The sequence below is a fragment of the Podarcis pityusensis genome, assembly GCF_964106645.2.
Source record: "Podarcis pityusensis genome assembly, chromosome: 6".
NCBI classification, from domain to species: Eukaryota; Metazoa; Chordata; class Lepidosauria; order Squamata; family Lacertidae; genus Podarcis; species Podarcis pityusensis.
This window is the reverse complement of record NC_138030.1, coordinates 64,755,620-64,774,121: the sequence shown is the minus strand read 5'-3', so window position 1 is coordinate 64,774,121 and position 18,502 is coordinate 64,755,620. Positions and strand designations below refer to the sequence as shown.

Here is an 18,502-nt window from a genome sequence, read left to right as displayed (position 1 = left end):
TTGAATAAGCCTCAGCAGATGTCCCAGAGTCTCTGCCCATACATGTTTCAACAAGCAAGGAGTGTGGAAGTGATGCCAGCCCTTCCCCAAGCCCCCAGCGTTGTGTGTTTTTACCCTGACATCCTGAGGTACTGTGTGAACACTTGTAGGGAGGGAGCCTTTTCATGTAGGGTTGTATGCAAAGCCCCCCCTCCCTTGGGCTCAGGCATTACAGTGGTACCTTGGGTTAAGTACTTAATTCGTTCCGGAGGTCCGTACTTAACCTGAAACTGTTCTTAACCTGAAGCACCACTTTAGCTAATGGGGCCTCCTGCTGCTGCCACGCCACCAGAGCCCAATTTCTGTTCTTATTCTGAAGCAAAGTTCTTAACCTGAAGCACTATTTCTGGCTTAGTGGAGTGTGTAACCTGAAGCGTATGTAACCTGAAGCATATGTAACCCGAGGTACCACTGTATTTGTTTTAGAAACCCAGGATATAACTAACCTAATCCAATTTTAAGTCCACATACCATTTTAAGACTCTGATAATTTAGACTACAATCTTGTCCCTATTCAGGAACAAGTCCCACTGAATTCAAGAAGACTTGCTTCTGAATAATAGAAATGCTTAGGATTGCACCATAAATACAGGTGTTGTGGCTTCAACATCTACCTAGACATTTCTCTTCCCTTCATATGTTTCGTTTGAAAACCAGCCTGATGAAAACTTCTGTGAAGTCCAAAGCTTGCCAGCCATTGGTGACATTTTAGTAGATATTACCTGAATGAAACTTGCTTATGCCAAGTTAATATCATAAATGTACAGCATAGCTATAATGCTAGCATCAACCATAATACTAGAATCAATGTTAACATCCACCAAAAGTCTTTTTCCAATATCAAATCATCTTGATTTAGTTTTAGCTTTTCCGTTTTTTAAGACATCAATAGTGCACTTATAATTTGAATACTTGTGCAAAAGCTCCTTAGTTCCTCATTTAGCTGTTCTAAAAATAAAAGGCAAGCAGTTATTTTAATTATAGAGTACATATAACAAATTGACATAATTATAATTAATGCAGGAAAAGCAGTGAGAACTTTGGGAAGTGGGAAATTAACTCAAGACCCAAGTTTGTGATAAGAAGATGTACTCTGTTCTGCTCTCACACATACCATGCTCAATGGATATAATTCCCTATCTCTTCTAATTAACCAATATGTAAATTAGGAGTAACCCAATGCTGTAAGTTAAAGGAGAATTAAATATTAGCCACAAACACACACACACGGGCCTCTATCCAACTAAAGTTAGTTGTGACTAACTTTAATTAGTGACTAATTTTAATGAAGCCAATTCACCAAGCTGATTGTAAAAAAAAAAAGGTCCTATGAGATTGAGGCTGCCATCCCAGCCCACTTACCTGGGAGTAAGATCCATGGAATTACATGGAATTTACAGTTGACAAGTCATGCTTAAGACTGCAACCTGAAGCTGTAACTCCCAGTGAGGCTTACTTTTGAGTAGACATGTATTGAATTACATTGCTAGCCTCTTTCTACTAATTAGGCTATACTGACACAATACTTTTGTATTAAGAGTAGCATTCAAGAAACCAGTCTTATGAGGTATACATCCAAACCCACACATCTGAAACTAGGAAGAAGTAGAAGATTGGTTTATTACATGGAAATGAAAGAAATAAGAGTATATGCGTGCTATTTTAGGGGTCATCCACACTTCCATTTGTCTTGCAATTTCTAGGTTTCTGGTAGGTCAGAGAAGTTTTTCTTTTGTCCCAGTGTTTACTACTGAATTGGAACACATGTCAATCAGGATTTCTGCCACAGCCCTAATTTAGGGAAGCCCACATATTTATCTCTGAACTATAAATTTACCTTAAAGGCAATTCCATTGTCTGTTTGGAGTCTGGTTCCTGCTTACAGGAGGCTGATAAACAGTAATCAGGTCTTCCAGGCAAACACCAGTCCAGTGCTCTGATTTTTTCCGCAACTATTAAGGTCTGGAGGTTAGCTCTTACTTACAGATCACATGTAAGACAGGAGCTTGTACCAGGGTCACAGATAGTTCACAAGAGGTATATTTTATATTAATTGCATACCAGCTGTTCCATAGTCCATAGAAACAAACCATGTGAAGAGTCTAGACTAGCACCCATCATTACACTAGCTTTTCATTTGCATATATTGATGTCCTTGGAAAATGTTTGCTAGTATTCTTTCTTCCCCTTGTAGACTTTAACCAAATTGACTTGGAAAGATCATAATCTGGCAAAAGAAGAAAGGAAAACATGCGAGATGGGGTAGCAGAAGAAAAGGATCCTAAGTAACAAGGAGGGATATCACTAGATGATACAGAAATAATTTGAGCATTTATTACTAACGTCGAACAAAGTAACATCGATAAATGACAGCTTTGATGAGTCTTTATTGCAAAATTCCTTGCGCCTCATTAAATATGAAGAATGCAAGAGTCAAAAGACAAATCTCGACATACCACTAATGAATGACATAAAAATGAAAAGACAAAGAGCAAATCAGTGCATTTGGGAAAGCCGTGTTACAGCAGGAAATGTGCCTAATGTGAGTTAAGTCTTTTTAAAAGATCAAGAAGGAAAGAGGAAGATGATGTGAAGTACATTGGCTGTTCCTTGGAGCTGAAGAGCCAAATTGTATTCACAAATTCATTACCTGGCAAAGACAGAACTACCAGCACCAATTTTTTAAAATAATAATAATGGCACATTGTAATAAGAATTTGTAGCTTTTAATGCACAGGTGAATTGTGCATGTCCTGCAAGAGAGGAAAGGCAGTTAGTGTGGTGTGCTGGCATGGAGGTCAGACTAGGACCTGGAAGAATGGACTCCTACTCATTGATGGGCTGGTTGTCCACAATTTGTCTTATTCCCTTATAAGGCCATCTAAGTTGGTGGTCATCATCACATCCTGTGGTAAAAACTCCATAGTGTTCAGGGATGAGGGACCCTTTTCAGCCTGAGGGACCATTATCGCTTTTGGGCAACCTTCAAGGAGTCATATGCCAGTTGTAGATAGGGTCAGAAGCAAATGCAGGCAGAACACCGAATGCGAAGTTTACCTTTGCAAAGTAGACCAGTTTCATACTTCCCTTCTTTTATTTATGTATGGAAATATATCAGCCAGTGGAATAGGAATCCTTCCAAGAATCACCAGACCACATTCCTGGAGGAACAATGCAATTATGTTTAGTATGCAGAAAATTTGCAACTGTAACCAAAGAATAGTAGAATTATCCAGATAGAAAATATACCTTGGTCATCTCATTAAACCCTGCACTCAACACAAGATCTTAAATATCTTCAATATCTGCCTCTGCTTAAATACCTGAAATGAAATACTCTACCACTTCCCAAGGCAGTCTGTACCCCTGTCAAGCAGTTCTTATTGAGAGGAATTTTCTACTAATGTTTAACTGCTGCTTTCCTGTAATTTCCACCCATTGGTTCTAGTCTTGCCCTTTGGAGCAGCAGGAGGACACGCTTACTGCTACTTAAGTATGACGTCCCTTCACGTATCTGAAGATCACTATTACACCTGCTCTCCATCTTTTCTCCAGGTTGAACAACTGATTTTTACCAGTGGAGAAGTGTTGTAGTTCAGTGTAGACAGACAGTTAGACAACAGAAATAAATAGTCTGGTAATAGACTGCTGGTTGAAATAATAAAGAACATTAAGGGTTATTACTCCTGGAAAACAAAGCCATTCTGAGTGCAAGCTTACATGTGCCATCACAGAATCAAACAAAGGAAGGTTCAATGCAAACACAGAAGGAAGAAGGAATGAAAGCCTGAGGAAACACAGTATGCAAGACAAGAAGTTAGTTACCCAAGAAGGAATCAGCGAGGGAATAGGTTGCATTTCTGTCTATCAGCCTCCACTGGTTCAAGTAACTGACTACAAGCATTGTTGCTTAACTCCCAACATGGAAAAGTATTCATGTGCTACAGATTACTATTTACACCCAGTTCTTATGAAGCTGTCTCTTGCTGATACATCTGAGCATAAGATCAGAGGGGCACCCTACTGACATGTTTTTATTTGCTACCGTTTCTAAACAGCCGATACTGCTGTGACCAATAACCAAACCCCCAAATTACCATCACTCATTACATTCCCTATTTGGGATGGAACAGGTGCATCAAGTAGTAGCACACACCTGGCCCTTTTCTGATCCGACAAGTCTTCCTGTTTTCCGGCTGCTTCTTGCATCCATCCATCCACCCATCCATCCAATTATATGTGATCAAATGTGTGTTTTGGGTCTGTTAGTCTACAGCAGTAGCCTTGTCATTGCAGGTGTCACTCGGCTTGCTTGTGCAGCTTCAGGAGAGATTTTCTCCTGCCTGTGAATTTATGCAGATCCCACTCCATAAAAGACATTTTATCTGTAGACTTTGGCACTGCAGAGAAGGAAGAGAGGTGCAATAGAACTACGAGAGAGATGACATAGCCTGCAGTGTTCTTGCTGATCTATGCCTGCACTCTGCGATACTGTAGTTTCCATTCCGCTCCCTTTGCCAATGTATATCATTCCTTGTCAAACGATTCACTGACTCCAGAGTCTATGGCGGCTTAAAAGCTGTATCTTTTTTTCTTTTCTTTTTCTTTTGCCAGGGTTACTGCTCTGCTGTCTTCTTCTTTTTCAAATTCACTCCTCAGTTTGTTTTTGAGAAAGAAGTGCTTGTAGCTGATAAGTATTGGATCCTTCATGAGCTTATATTTTCAGCGAGGCAGGGAACACCATTGCCATGATTCAGATCCAGTGCCAGCATTAAAGCTTCCGTAACCTTCAGGCTGGGTCACTGCATTGCATTCTGTCTGGTTCTGCCTTGAGGGTGGTTTGAAAACTGCTGCTGGTGCAGAATACCCAGCACTCTAGCACAGTGTTGTCTTTCCAAGAATTATTTGAAGAGCTGGTTTGGAGTAACCTGCAAAGCCCTCAGTGGCTTGGGCTGCCCTCTCTTTTATGTTTATGTTGGCTGAGAACTTTGGGGTCCAAATGAGCCATACAAGCTATACAAAAGCTTAGAATTATCAATGCAAACACAGAAAGCTGATGTAAATTACTGCTGGGAGATCCAAGGGGAGTTTACTATGTCCCTTGGAATCCATGAAAAAAGGCTCAGGAGCATAGCACAACTGGGTCTTTCCTCTTTGAAAGCAACAGTTTGGTAGAATGGTCAAGGCAAAGTTTCCCATAGTCTCTGACTAAATGCAAGACGCTGTAAGATTAATTTGATTTTGTCAGATAATCAGAAACTCACCAACCCCCCATCCCACTGCTTTTACATAATTTACATAAGAACACAATTCTTACTCTATAATAAAATTGGTGTCATTAATGCGGTAACATGAAATATTAAACCACAAGGTTGTGGTGAAAGAAAATGGAGATACCTTTAAGAATGTGCCAATCCTTAGAATCACACATTTCTGTCCCATTGAAACACATGATGGTAGAGGAAGAATGACTGAAAGCAGCATTCAGGAAATGGAATTATAGGGCTGGGAGACAGCCCAGAAGCAATTTAGTTCACCCCCCCTTGGGAATATCTAGCCGATGACCAGACTTCTGTCACCCCTCCCTGATTCAGCATTCAGAACAACTATTTGTTTTTATTTTATTTTTTCTATTGCCCATCTGTTCTTGCAGGTGGAAACAGAATTATGCTAAAGAAATGCAACATTAAAAATATCAGATTGTCTTTGATATATTACAAATCACCTAAAGTTTTGCTTTTGCTGCTCATACCAGCAGCACTAAATGAAACACATCCCAGAATGCAATTCCCATGCATTCCCTTTAAAAGGGTGGTAGACAGTAATGGCAAAGTGGATAGTTAGCGTGCTGTGTAGACTTATTGCAGCATATAAAAATTGAAAAATAAATCACTTCATACAGACAGATGTACTTCGCTGCTAATTGTAAACCGCAGCATGCCCTTGAAAAGCAATTCAGTGCACTTTCTCCAGTTCGAACATATGTCTTTTATGCATTATCCAGATAAGAGTTGTATTTAGGTCAGCCGCAAAAGCCAGGATTTTTCAAAAGTGACTGGCTTTTGGATTGGATATTGAGTGCTGGGTGCGAGAACTGTTAAAAGGGACTGATTTTTTAGAAAGTGCTAACAGCTGCCTTTTAAACAGGTGGTGACTTTTTCTGCGTAAAAAGTGCCTGAAAACACGAGATACTCTGAAAAACATGATCAGAGAATCAAAAGAGATGGGAAAGTACCTCATCCTAGAAGTAATATGATTATCATTAACCAAACCCTAGCAAACGTAAGGCATGCTCTAGAATTTGCTTCCTGTTCAAGCATCATTTGACCACTGTGTTTTTTGCATTTGTGGAGCCAAAGAGACATGTTTACCATCAAGTTCATGGGTAAGGGCCCTCAGGCCAAGGGGTCAAAGACTGCTCTCCATCAGGGGCAGAGGAAGGGGGGGGTGCAGTGGGGGCGGTCCGCCCCTGGTATCCCCACTGAGGAGGGTGACAAAATGTTGGGTGGCACTCACCACGGGGCCTGCAGAACACCCGAGCCATGTATCTTTCCTAGGAGTGACACAGTGGCTTGGGCAGCCCCGGGCTCTGCGCTGCCCCAAACAGTCTGCCCGCTGCCTCACCCTCAGCTGTAGGGCGGCTGAGTGGGAGGAGGAAGGCGGACTCCTCTGAGGCCCCGTGGGTGCAGGGCACGTGCATCACCCCAGGCTTGCTCCACTGCTGCTCTCCATGCCTCTCTATCTGGCCCCTTAAGCCATGACCCCTTCTCTGGCCATACCACTCTGTCCAGGTTATGCCCCTTGCTGACCTTGCTCTGTGACCTTTTCAAATGCTTTGACCTGGGCTGAAAGTAATTCCTGCAAAATAAAGCCAGGGCATGTTTGCCCTCGTCCATCCTCCCTGAAGGGAGTGGATGTGGGGGAAGGACATGTGATGGCCTGACAGCCAATAGAGAAGAAGAGAGATGGTTATAGAAAGCTGCTCCTCCCCGTGCTTCTTCCTATTTGCCTCTTGCCAACCTGTTGCATTTTAATAAACATAGCATTCATTCCAGTTCTATCTCATGAGTTTTCTTTTGAGTATGGAGGTCAATGTGTCCCTGGGCTGTAATAATTCATCTTGCTTATTTGGATGGAGAGGTGGAGCCTATTGTAGAAAGGCCTGAGGGGAGACCCGGGTTCAAATCACTACTCCGTCATGAAGTTTAGTTGGTGACCTTGGGCCAGTCATTATCTCTCAGCTAACCTACTTCATGACTTTGTTGTCATGATAAAACAGGGTTGGGAACTTTGTATGCTGCCTTGTGTTCCTTGAAGGACAAGTGTGGTAAATGACAGCAACAACAGAAGTACTGCCAATGGGTAGGAGATTTCCAGTACCTTTGTCATCACACAAAACTGAATGGAGGGATTCAGATCATCTGTGCAGTGTGAGATGAATTCCAAACCAACTACAAAAAGTTTGGGGAACTGCTATCATTTGGAATCCCTGATTCAAAGGATAAGCTGCAATAAGCAATGTCATAACAGTGGAGCACGTTCAGCACCTTGCGTTACTTACATGAGAGACTGGAGTTCTGAAGTGAACTCTTTAGCTGCTGCTATTAATGTCTAATGGCCATTCTTCAAAACAGATGGGCAAGGCTACACACATTTTAGACTAAGTAAACCTTGGGCAGAAATCCAGAGGCTAAATGGAAAAGCGAGTTTGGTGAATGAATGGTTGCGGTTTTTCCCCGACAAAAAGAAAGAAAGTTTTTGCTCTTAATACCATAACTCTGGTCAGAAAGGCTGGCTGCATTTTTCAAGCTTGAGCTGAACCTTCAGCATCTTTTATGCCGGGTGGAGTGCAGGTATAGTTGTACACCTGGAAAAAAGCCGAACAGATGTATAGATATCATACCAAGATACTTCTTTGAGATTACTATATACTTCTTAGGAGTATATAGTAATGGAAATTATGCTCTTCCCTAAATGATGTCATTCCACTAAAGGAGGTTTAATGGACTCAGTGCTCATCATAAACACATCACAAATAAATTGAATTCCCATTTTATCCATGTTGAAATGTGTCTAGATTGTATTACTGTACTGCAGTGTTCTCAGGGCTGTATAAAACAGTGGCATCATTAACATTTATCGTTCTTACTGGTAAAGAGGCAGATGACATACAGGCTACTAAATGATACTGTAATTCAATTGCTGGCACATTAGGAACTTTAACATATTAAGGCTTGTGATATAACTTTCAATCCTGTAAGTCTGTCAGTAACTAACAAATGCTGAATTATCTCCTTCCTTAGACATACACCATTGGAATCCATTTAAAGTACTTAATGATGTATTAATAAACCATGATTTTCCAGCAGAGTTTTCTGAACTCCACTCACTGGCGCCAGTGCCTGCGCTGCCAATCAAATCAGAATGTCATCATTCCCTCAGTAAATAAAGGTTAATTGGATGTACAGTTGAAAGAATCATGAACACGAGTAATACCTGTGATAGCCTTGTTCTAGGTTTAAAGGACTTGCTAGCTTTTTCTAAGAGACGCCTGTGCACTTTGTTTTCTGGTCACATTTATCTAAGGCAAAATGGTTTTTTAGCTAAGAGTATTTGTCATATGCCTTCCATATTGTATGATGGGCATCTTTACAGCTATCTTTTGGTAGTGTCTTACCTCTAAATGAATCATAGATAGTCACATCTCTCAGAGAAGGCTTGGAGCTCCTTAGAGGGGAACGAAACAGTGACCTCTTGATAAAGTGTCATAAGGGCATCACGACTGCTTATTTTGTTGACGTTTAGATAGTGTTTTAAATCTATTATTTTTTAATTGATCAGTTATACCATGAATTGTGTTCACTTGCCCATCCCCATTAAATGATAACTATCAGTAAGTCTGCTAATGATGCTTCCTCTGCGCAACATAAAAGAGTGTTCCAAATTGCATCACTGTCATCAGTATAGTCAATATTCATATTCTGCTTACATGAAAAGATACATTGGCCCAGTTCACACATAATGCTAAACCATGCTTTGGGGCAAAGGGGCAACTCATGGAGAGAAGCTCGTGAACATTTTGTTCCTGCTCTGCTCATGTTGCTGCTGTGCTGCTGTGAGCTAAACCATGGTTTGACTTAGGTTTTGTCCAAACCCTGGTATATGGCTTGTGTTGTCTCAATAAAATATTAATTGCATTAAGTATAACAGTTCAGGCATTGAGTCAGGGCAGTGCCCACATACCCAATGTACAACAGCAATTTACAGCACTCGGAGCCATATCACATGACTGCTTCACTATAGCTTTGCCAGGGCACAATCTTTCCTCCCACTTTCATTGAATGAAAGAATAATGTTCTACCCTACATTCCAAAAAGGCTCTTCCCACTTGTCAATCTAAAGATGAAATGATGGCATGCTGCCTTCTAATGAATCCAGTTGTCTGAAAATGATGATCTTCTTCTGCAACAATTATGGCTGCATGAACTGTGGGAGCATGGCTTCAAACAAAAACGCTGAAATAAGTGGGTAACACCGAGAAAGAAATAATGAGGTTTTCTTTCCCAGTTAGAAAGAGAAAGGTTGCCTCTTGTCCCCTATTATGAGGCTGACACATTAATGATACAACTGCTGCGGGTTAATCCTGCACCCTTGGTGCACTGGCTTGCAGAAGTCTCTCCTGGAATGACAATTAAAATACTTGACAAATAGCATCTATGAAAGATTCTGTGGCATCCATGGATATGCATGAAAACTTATGATTTTGGGGACTGGCTTAAAACGGCGATTCGGTTTCCTTCAAAAGTTCCATTTAATTGGAACACAGCACTAACACAGAGAGTGTTAATGGACTAAAAGGAGTAGATACAATGTCAGGGCTGGATTAGTAGCATACAATGTGAAAACAACAGGTTCTGTGATCATAATATTCCTTGGCATGAAAGGTTCCATTTAGATCTTGCATTAGAGTAAAGGAGTCAACTCCGAGACAGGAATGGGGAACCTGTGGCTCTCCAGGCTCTCTTTCATAGTTGTCCTATGACCCCCATCATTCCTGACCATTAGCCATGATGGTTGGGGCTGATGGGAGTTGGAGAGAGGGGTGACTGAATGTGTAAATCTTTATTCCTCTCAGGTTCTCATTTTTCCAGTCCTAACTTCAGTTTCCCACATTTCCACACCAAGTGCAGGGTGAGGACCAAAGTTGGACAAACTACCACAGAAGGAGCACAATGTGTCCACCACCAGAGGTAATACCCCTCCCCTAACACTTCATATACCCCTTGAGGAGTATGTTGCTACCATCATAGGCTTGAGGATTGAAGCCATAATCTACTATAATCCCCAGTTATTAGCATGCAGACTAGGAGATTTGGTGATGACAAAGCTAGTTTTTTAAAAAAAGAAAACATTTGAAACCAATCTTCCTCATTCCTCTTCTTGTGGCTTTTTAAAATTTTCAGTTCTTCAAGTTTCCTTATCTTTGGTCAGGTACACTGAGCTTCCCTATCTCTTTCTGCTGTCCAAATTGGCTTTTTTTGGGGGGGGGAGGGGAACCATACTTCCTGTCTCTGACTGACAAGAGGGGCTGTATCTGGCCAGATTGATTTTCTCTCTCTGCCTTACACATTTTTCTTTTAAAATGTATCCTGTTTTAATACCATTCCATGTCTCCTACCCCCCTGGAATTGCTACCTTTGTTACTTCAATATTCTCTTTTATTTTGCTTCCTGACTTTTGCTCTAATTTATAGTTCTGTTCCTTTCCTTCTTCCTTCCTGATACCACTTTGACCTTTGCTTTCTCGAAGAGTTTGCCACCTCTAATTCTCCAACAGCTACCAGCAAGTGTTTGTTTCTGTTATCATGACCCAGACTCTAGATTTCTAAGGCACCTGCAGGAGGATCCACGAGAAAATGTGCCAGAGAATTAAATAGTACACTGCCTGTTCATGTTCTTTGCAAAGTTTCAGTCTTATGGTATACAGTGGTACCTTGAGTTACAGACGCTTCAGGTTACAGACACTTCAGGTTACAGACTCTGCTAACCCAGAAATAGTACCTTGGGTTAAGAACTTTGCTTCAGGATGAGAACAGAAATTGTGCTCCGGCGGCGCGGCAGCAGCAGGAGGCCCCATTAGTTAAAGTGATACCTCAGGTTAAGAACAGTTTCAGGTTAAGAACGGACCTCCAGAACGAATTAAGTTCTTAACCCGAGGTACCACTGTATAATGGAACCTATTCACCAACTCAATTGTTTCAACATAGTGAAGAAGCTCTTGGGGACCTTTTATAATGTAATGTTCAGGCAAGATGATTCTAAAAAATAGTGGTCATTTAGGAGAGATGTCTTTCATACTTACACTGTATTCTTCATAACCATGATGAGTAGAAATGGATGGTTTTGTAATCAGATCTTACTTTTGCACTACTACATACTCTAAGTTTATTCCTCAAAGCAGACTTTCGGCACCTGTGGGCATAGATTATGAAGGGGGCGGTGAGTGTATGCATGCCACACCCACTTCCGATGTGCCCATCACTGCACAACCCTACCAAGCCTTCCATGGTGAGCATGAAGGTCTGAAGGGAACATCAAAGCACACTTGGAAGCCTCCCCGCAATCAAGCACTTTTGACTTATCAGGGCTCCTGTTCACAAAGAACCCAATGGCAGTTACAACCATCACTCCTCAGAAGTTGCTGCTCAGTGCAGGACCCTGGAGGCAAGCTGAGCACAGGGGCAGAAGAAGGGGGTGCGGTGGGGGTGGGCCACCCCGGGTGTCACCCCCGAGGGGGTGTGTGACAAAATGCCGGGCAGCACTCACCACGGGGCCTGCAGCGCACTCGAGCCACGCGTCTCTCCTGAGAGTGAAGTGGTGGCTTGGGCACCCGCAGGCTCTGTGCTGCCCCAAATGGTCTGCCCACCACTTTCCCCTCAGCTGTAGGGTGGCTGAGTGGGAGGAGGCAGGTAGACTCCTTGGAGGCCCCGCAGAGTGTCCTGCCCCGGCTTGCCCCGCCCCACCCCGCTGACGGCTGGCCTTGCCCCTGGGCATAGGTCACACGCACCACCCCAGGCACCCAATCAGCTTGCTCTGCAACTGGCTGAGCATGCAGACAATTTTGGGAATGCCACTGGCACATATGTGCCCATTCCCCCATGAAAAATACATGAAGGTATTTGCTTAGGTAATTTGGAATTCCAAGGGGGAAAATTGATGGAGAATTTTTTAGAATTGTCCCTCTTTTATAAGAGACATCAGAAAGCAAATGGAAAAGCAAGTGTACCTAGTCAACACCACAATACCTGTGCTCCAGGGCCCCCAAAGTATGAGAAGAGTTCTACAGCCTTAAACACTCTGTGCAATAGTTACATCTGCTGTCTCTGTTACATGGATCTAAGTTAAATGTAGCTTTTCTTAGTTCATACAAGTAGCAAATATGGAAATTAACAGTAACTTTGGTTTGGACAAAAGGCTAAAAAGAGCACAACAAAAAGCAAGACACTTGCTGATACAATTGCTTTTGTTCTCTATTCTTTTCCTTTATCTATTCCATATGTTCAAGTTTATTTCTCCTTCCTATCTCTATTGGAGATGAGGCCCTAAAGGCATGAACTGCTTTTCCCAGTGCTTTGCAAAAATTCCCCAAACTCACTGTAATTGTTTCAAGCATCTATCAGAGAACATTCACCTCAATCTGGAGTACAAAGATGCAAAAGGTCATCTTTAAACTTGACCTCAATACCTGGCAAACAAACAAACAAATATATTTCCAGAGTATGGCAATAAGTTTGGGTTCCTCTGTGATTAGCTCACTCATCCTCTTCATTATTTCCCAAATTTGTCTTTCTTCTCTAATACTTCAGGATTGTTCTGTGATGGATTACCAGTGATAGGTGTGTGTGTGTGTGTGTGTGTGTGTGTGTGTATCTATCTATCTATCTATCTATCTATCTATCTAACTGTGAATATTCTATCTTGCCTGCATCTTGCCAAGACACCCATGGAAATTAAGTTGGCTTCGTAGTTTTACCTACTCATACCTGGATTCCTCCCTACATTTGGAAAGGTGCAAGACTGCACTGCCACAGATCTGGTAATACAAAATTGTGTACTTAAGGTAGAACTTGTATCTGTGCTACTTGTATGTAGTAGTTGGAATGCTTCTAGATTCAATGCTCACTTTTCAGCAGAAGGGAATAGGAGCAGCGTCTGCAAGAAGGTCCCAGAAAACTGGGATAGGCTTTCAGGGAGGTAGGCCAATCTGAAAAGCTGGACCAGACACTAGCAAATTAAAACTGATTGCCTTTACACTCAAGAGGAAGGGTGGATGAATAGACTTTAGGCTTGGACCAGCTAGAATTTTTCTTAAAGAAGTAGCGAACAGGCAATCAGTTGAGACACAATGCCTTCTCTGTACACCATTTACCCATAATTTCTGATGGTGGCATGATCCTGGACGATCCCACCCCCTAGACTACTGATGGTCCAGTTCCCTCAAAGGCTGCATGGGCATACAAACTTTATCTCAGTTATGTTTAGCAAGGGTAAATTAATGACATAATCTTATACCCAAAATTCCATCTGTTCTCCTTCAGTCCCTATAATGTAGCAATCTATTCTAGAATTAGCAGGTAAAATTAATTCACTTGGATTTTCTGAGGACTTGTTTTTTTTCCAAGGAGGCCTGATTATCTTAGCCCTTGTGCTGAGTGCTCCTTTTCTCCAATTTGAGGACACAAAACCTCCATCTGTTTACCAACATGTGTTCCAGTTATATGCCTACAATGGGATTTAGGAAGTCTATGATAAACCTTTGATTTCTACCATGGAAACATTATTTGCTTGCTCATTAAATCCATTCCCCACTCTTCTTCCCTGAGAGTACCCTGGGCAGTTAGCAATAACACCCTATGTTATACTTGTACATTAATCAGGAGACAATACTTTGAGTTTCCCCAAGGCCAGTTCAGATGTACTGCATTCTATTGCATTGTTTGAACTGCAACATCAATGAAGTAACTTGAACATTTCCAACTCACATCTACATTGCTCAGGAGAATGGATGGCTTTCACATCTGTTGTATTATTTACTGAAGGAATTGTTTTAGATAAGGGACATCCAACTCCCAATAGACTGTGATCTACTCACAGTATAGAAAAACTGGCAGTGATCTACCCAAAGTTGTGGAGCTTTTTTTTAGGAAGCCAAAGTTGTGGAGCTTTTTTTAGTAAGTCAAAGCTGGGGGTGGTTGGTTTTTTTATTTTATTTTTATTTTAGATGATACTGTGATTTGAAAGTGTTATAAGCCAGCCTGAGTAGTACATAGATCCTAGAAGGTTGGGATAGGACAGAAACAAGTAAATAAATTTAAAATAAATATGAAAACAATATCTGAATGCTTCCACAGTAACTGACTTGTATAGAGATTTCAACCATGCTTTGGAATGTGAACTAAAACTCACATAAAATGGTAGGATTTCATTCTAAGTTAGCTTGTTTAATTTCTCTTTTGTATCTGAAACATGACAAGAAGGTTGATGTTCTTCCCAAACTTTCTATTTGAGTTTATAATAATAATAATAATAATAATAATAAATTTTATTTATATCCCGCCCTCCCCAGCCGAAGCCGGGCTCAGGGCGGCTAACAACAATCAAATAATCAAAAAATCAAATAATCACACAATCTAAAAATATTTCATTATAAAAATTAATTAAATCAAATTGATGGCAACCAATTAAGCAAAGTTCTGTGCAGGTTGCCAGAGGAGGGAGTCAGGCTGCGCCCTGATCAAAGGCCTGGCGGAACAACTCTGTCTTGCAGGCCCTGCGGAAAGATGTCAAGTCCCGCAGGGCCCTAGTCTCTTGTGACAGAGCATTCCACCAGATTGGAGCCGCAGCCGAGAAGGCCCTGGCTCTAGTTGAGGCCAGCCTAACCTCTCTGAGGCCTGGGACCTTGAGGATGTTATTATTTGCAGACCGTAGGTTTCTCTGTGGGGCATACCAGGAGAGGCGGTCCCGTAGGTACGAGGGTCCTAGGCCATATAGGGCTTTAAAGGTTAAAACCAGCACCTTAAACCTGATCCTGTACTCCACCGGGAGCCAGTGCAGCTGGTATAGTACCGGATGAATGTGATCTCGCAGCGAAGACCCCATAAGGAGTCTCGCCGCGGCATTCTGCACCCGCTGGAGTTTCTGGAGTTTAAGGATATTCTCTCACATTTAGTCATGATCTTGGGCCTTGATATTTTTTTTCTGTAGTCTATAGTCACCATTGGGTTGTATCAGTTGGTGCCATTGTGCAAGAATGTTTGATTGAACAGGATGTGTGCAGAAACAAAGAAAAAGGGCCCATTTTTGCTGATTCCCTCTTCTCCCTGAAGCTCACCTAGCTCTCTGAAAATCTATTCTGGAGGGTCCTCCAGTGCTCCATAACAGATACTCAGCGAAGTGATGCAAGGTGTGGGGGCAATGGGAAAATTGGTAAAAATCCCCTCTACTTCTCTATTACCAGATACTTAATGGGTTAGGAGGACTATTTTGTATAGTTGAACTGAGATACCTTGTGAATACTCTTTAGTGTTACTTCATAGTCACATAGACATCTGGCATTTGTAAAATGAACACACACACACCATTGCTTTGCTTTTTTGTCATTGAAAATTGTTGGATAAGAAGATTTTTAAATCATTTGTACTTGCACAGCTACTTATCTCATGAAACCACATTATTAAACTGTCTCTTCAAGCCCAGAAATGACTTCAGAAAGGCCAAAGAACTGTTAACAATTATAATGCATCTCATGTATAGAGAGCTAATTGGTGCATCTCTGTGTGTACGATATATATTTTCAATATGGCAATGCTTGTATCTTGGCACCTCCTGGTAGATCTGGGGGAAGGAGGGAAACTGCCAGAGTCTCAAGAGTGAAGGTTGACAAAGTGGTGTCCTTCAGATGTTGTTTGACTGCAACTCCCATTAGCCTCAGTCAACATAGCTGTAAGTCAAGGATGATTAGAGCTGCTCTTCAGCAACATCTGGATGGTATCCTGTTGGTTCCCCCTGCCCAAAAGAGATGTTGCCAATCAAAGCAGATGATAAAGAGCAAAATGGACCACTGTTCTGACTCTGTATAAGGCATGCTCAGATGTCTACATAAGCAGCTTAAAAATGGCTGCAGACACATGGATCTACAATGACATCTGAAGAGTGAAAAAGATTTGGCCTCATATCTAAACAATAAACAGGGATACTTGCACTCACATGTATAACGCGAGAAAAACTAATTTGGGGTAAGGAAGTGTAAACTCTTTACTTTGGTAGACATAAATCCTGTGATATGTTCCATTGACTCATCTCAAGGAAATTAATTGATTTCCCATTTCTAGTTTCAGTCCTGAAGATTAGCTTTTATTTCTTTCAGCACCTTGTTTTTTGCCTAGGTGAGTTCTTTAAATAATCCCATTAAGCCCCTTTGGAAGCCTCATTAGAGCAGAAATTGACCATTAGGGAAGGTGAGGTGTTCAGCTGGCCCAACACAGTAAGTTGTTTCATGGGCTGTAGGTGGAAATTGTTTCATGCCTTCAACACACCTACGGTGAGCCAGTTGTTCTTTATGTACCCAGTGTATTGCCGTCGCTGCTAAATATTACTTGATCAGTGCATTTTGATCTTTTAAATTGAAATGGCTCTGCAAACATGAAATGTCACAGCCCCACAACAAAATATCAAGGGAAAACATCTCTGCAACCCAGCAACACAGTGATGAAGCTAGGGAGATAAAGACACTCTCGCACACACAAACATTGCCCTGATAAAAATAAATCTCACCTAATCACATTGCACAGGATTTTATTGTAAAACATAAATGCAAAAACAATTATGAATCTAGAAAGCCAGCAGCTGCATAGGGGACTGCATAATGTATCATACAAATTGTTGTAGAGTTGACTATTTTCCTGCTGGGCAGATTGTGTGAGTGTGAGACGCTTTTTCCCCAAACTGAAAAACCCTAGAGCACTGCATTTGGCCCCAGAGCCTGAGCAGTGGGTGCGGTCCGCCCTGGGTGTCAACCCTAAGGGGTGTGTGACATTGCTTCAGTGCCCCCCCGGCCCGCTCGCTGTGGGCGGCGCCCCCTGGGTCGCTCGCCACTTACCGCAGGTGGTGCTCCCCTGGGACACTCACCCCGCCTCCGTGTGGCTAGCCCCGCCCCCATGCGCACAGGCCATGTGGCTAGCTCTGCCTCTGGCTGCATTCAGCCCCAGAGCCTGAGCTTCCCCACTCCTGCTGTAAGTTAACGTCATATCAGCCGGACACAGCAACTCACAACAAGAAAGTGGTGAGAGTGCTGTGGAGAGGCAGCCTGCAGCAGACAATGAATAAGGAAACTTTAGGAAGGAGGAAAGCTGTACAACTATACATCACTTCCCACACAGAGTGCTCAGAAATCTGCTTCTCTGTATGCCAATATCACCCTCAGGATGGAAACTGTGGTAGTAAAGTCCACAGGAAATCAAGCCCAGTTGTATAAATGTAGGTACTGCAATTCAGTGCACTATATGTAGATTACCGGACAGTGCAGAGTGAATATTATAAAGGAAAGGAGACAGAATGATTTCAAGTAGAAATGTCACCCTAGCAGCAAAGCTGGAATTGAACCAGTGACCTCAAGATCTAATAACAAAGGTTTTCATAACGGAAGTCAGAGGAGCCAAGGTTGTATAGTTTCACAATAGCCCAAAACTCATTTATAGTCTGTAGATAAGGGAAAGAGTGGGCTTTTTCATCAACCTTTGTGAAGGTTACATGTAGTTCATGTGGTGCTGAGCCTCTAGGAACATAACAAGAGAGAAGGAAACCCTGGTCTTGATGAAATGGATGGTTGACAGTATTTAAGGGATTCTTCAAGTTTACCATTTCTCCCATAAGAGATTTACTGTGGAAAGGAATGTTCTAACCTCAGGTTGATTATCTTACATATAATGTCATTATATTAGTGTGCGTGTGTGTGGTCTCTAATCATTTTTCTCTGACATTCCTTCTCACTGTCTTGAAATTCTTTGTGAAATTAGGTGACATAACACATTTCTCTCCCACACTTACCTCTATTTGCTTTTCAGATTTTTCAGATAGAATTTCTTTTAATGTAGACTTCCTCTCACCTGGTGCTCTTCAAAAAAATTGGATGACAACTCCCATCACCCCCTGTCAGCATGGCCAATGGTTGAGGAAGAAGGAGTGCAGCAACTTCTGAAAGGTACAAGTTTGGGAAAGGCTGTTTTACCAAGCCATTATTTAACTTGACATGGCATTTACAGTTCAGAAAAGTATTCCCTTATATTAAATGTATGCTTATCTGCTACAAAAGGACTGCCAGAAAACAAAAGTGGGAACTGCTTTGCTTTAAAATGTGTCCTCTCAACTCTAGCTACAATGTTCATTATCATAATGTGGTCATTAGG

The 18,502-nt window shown here is 41.8% G+C and overlaps 1 long non-coding RNA gene across 1 annotated transcript; it reads right to left on the bottom strand.

Annotated features, from left to right (window-relative positions):
• Positions 1–2,223: 2,223 nt before the first annotated feature.
• Positions 2,224–18,274, bottom strand: LOC308479160. The gene is made up of 3 exons (XR_013987517.1): positions 18,203–18,274; positions 3,097–3,200; positions 2,224–2,266 (listed from the first exon to the last, which is right to left on the bottom strand). It is a non-coding gene; the product is annotated as an uncharacterized lncRNA (long non-coding RNA).
• Between the last annotated feature and the right edge of the window lie 228 nt (positions 18,275–18,502).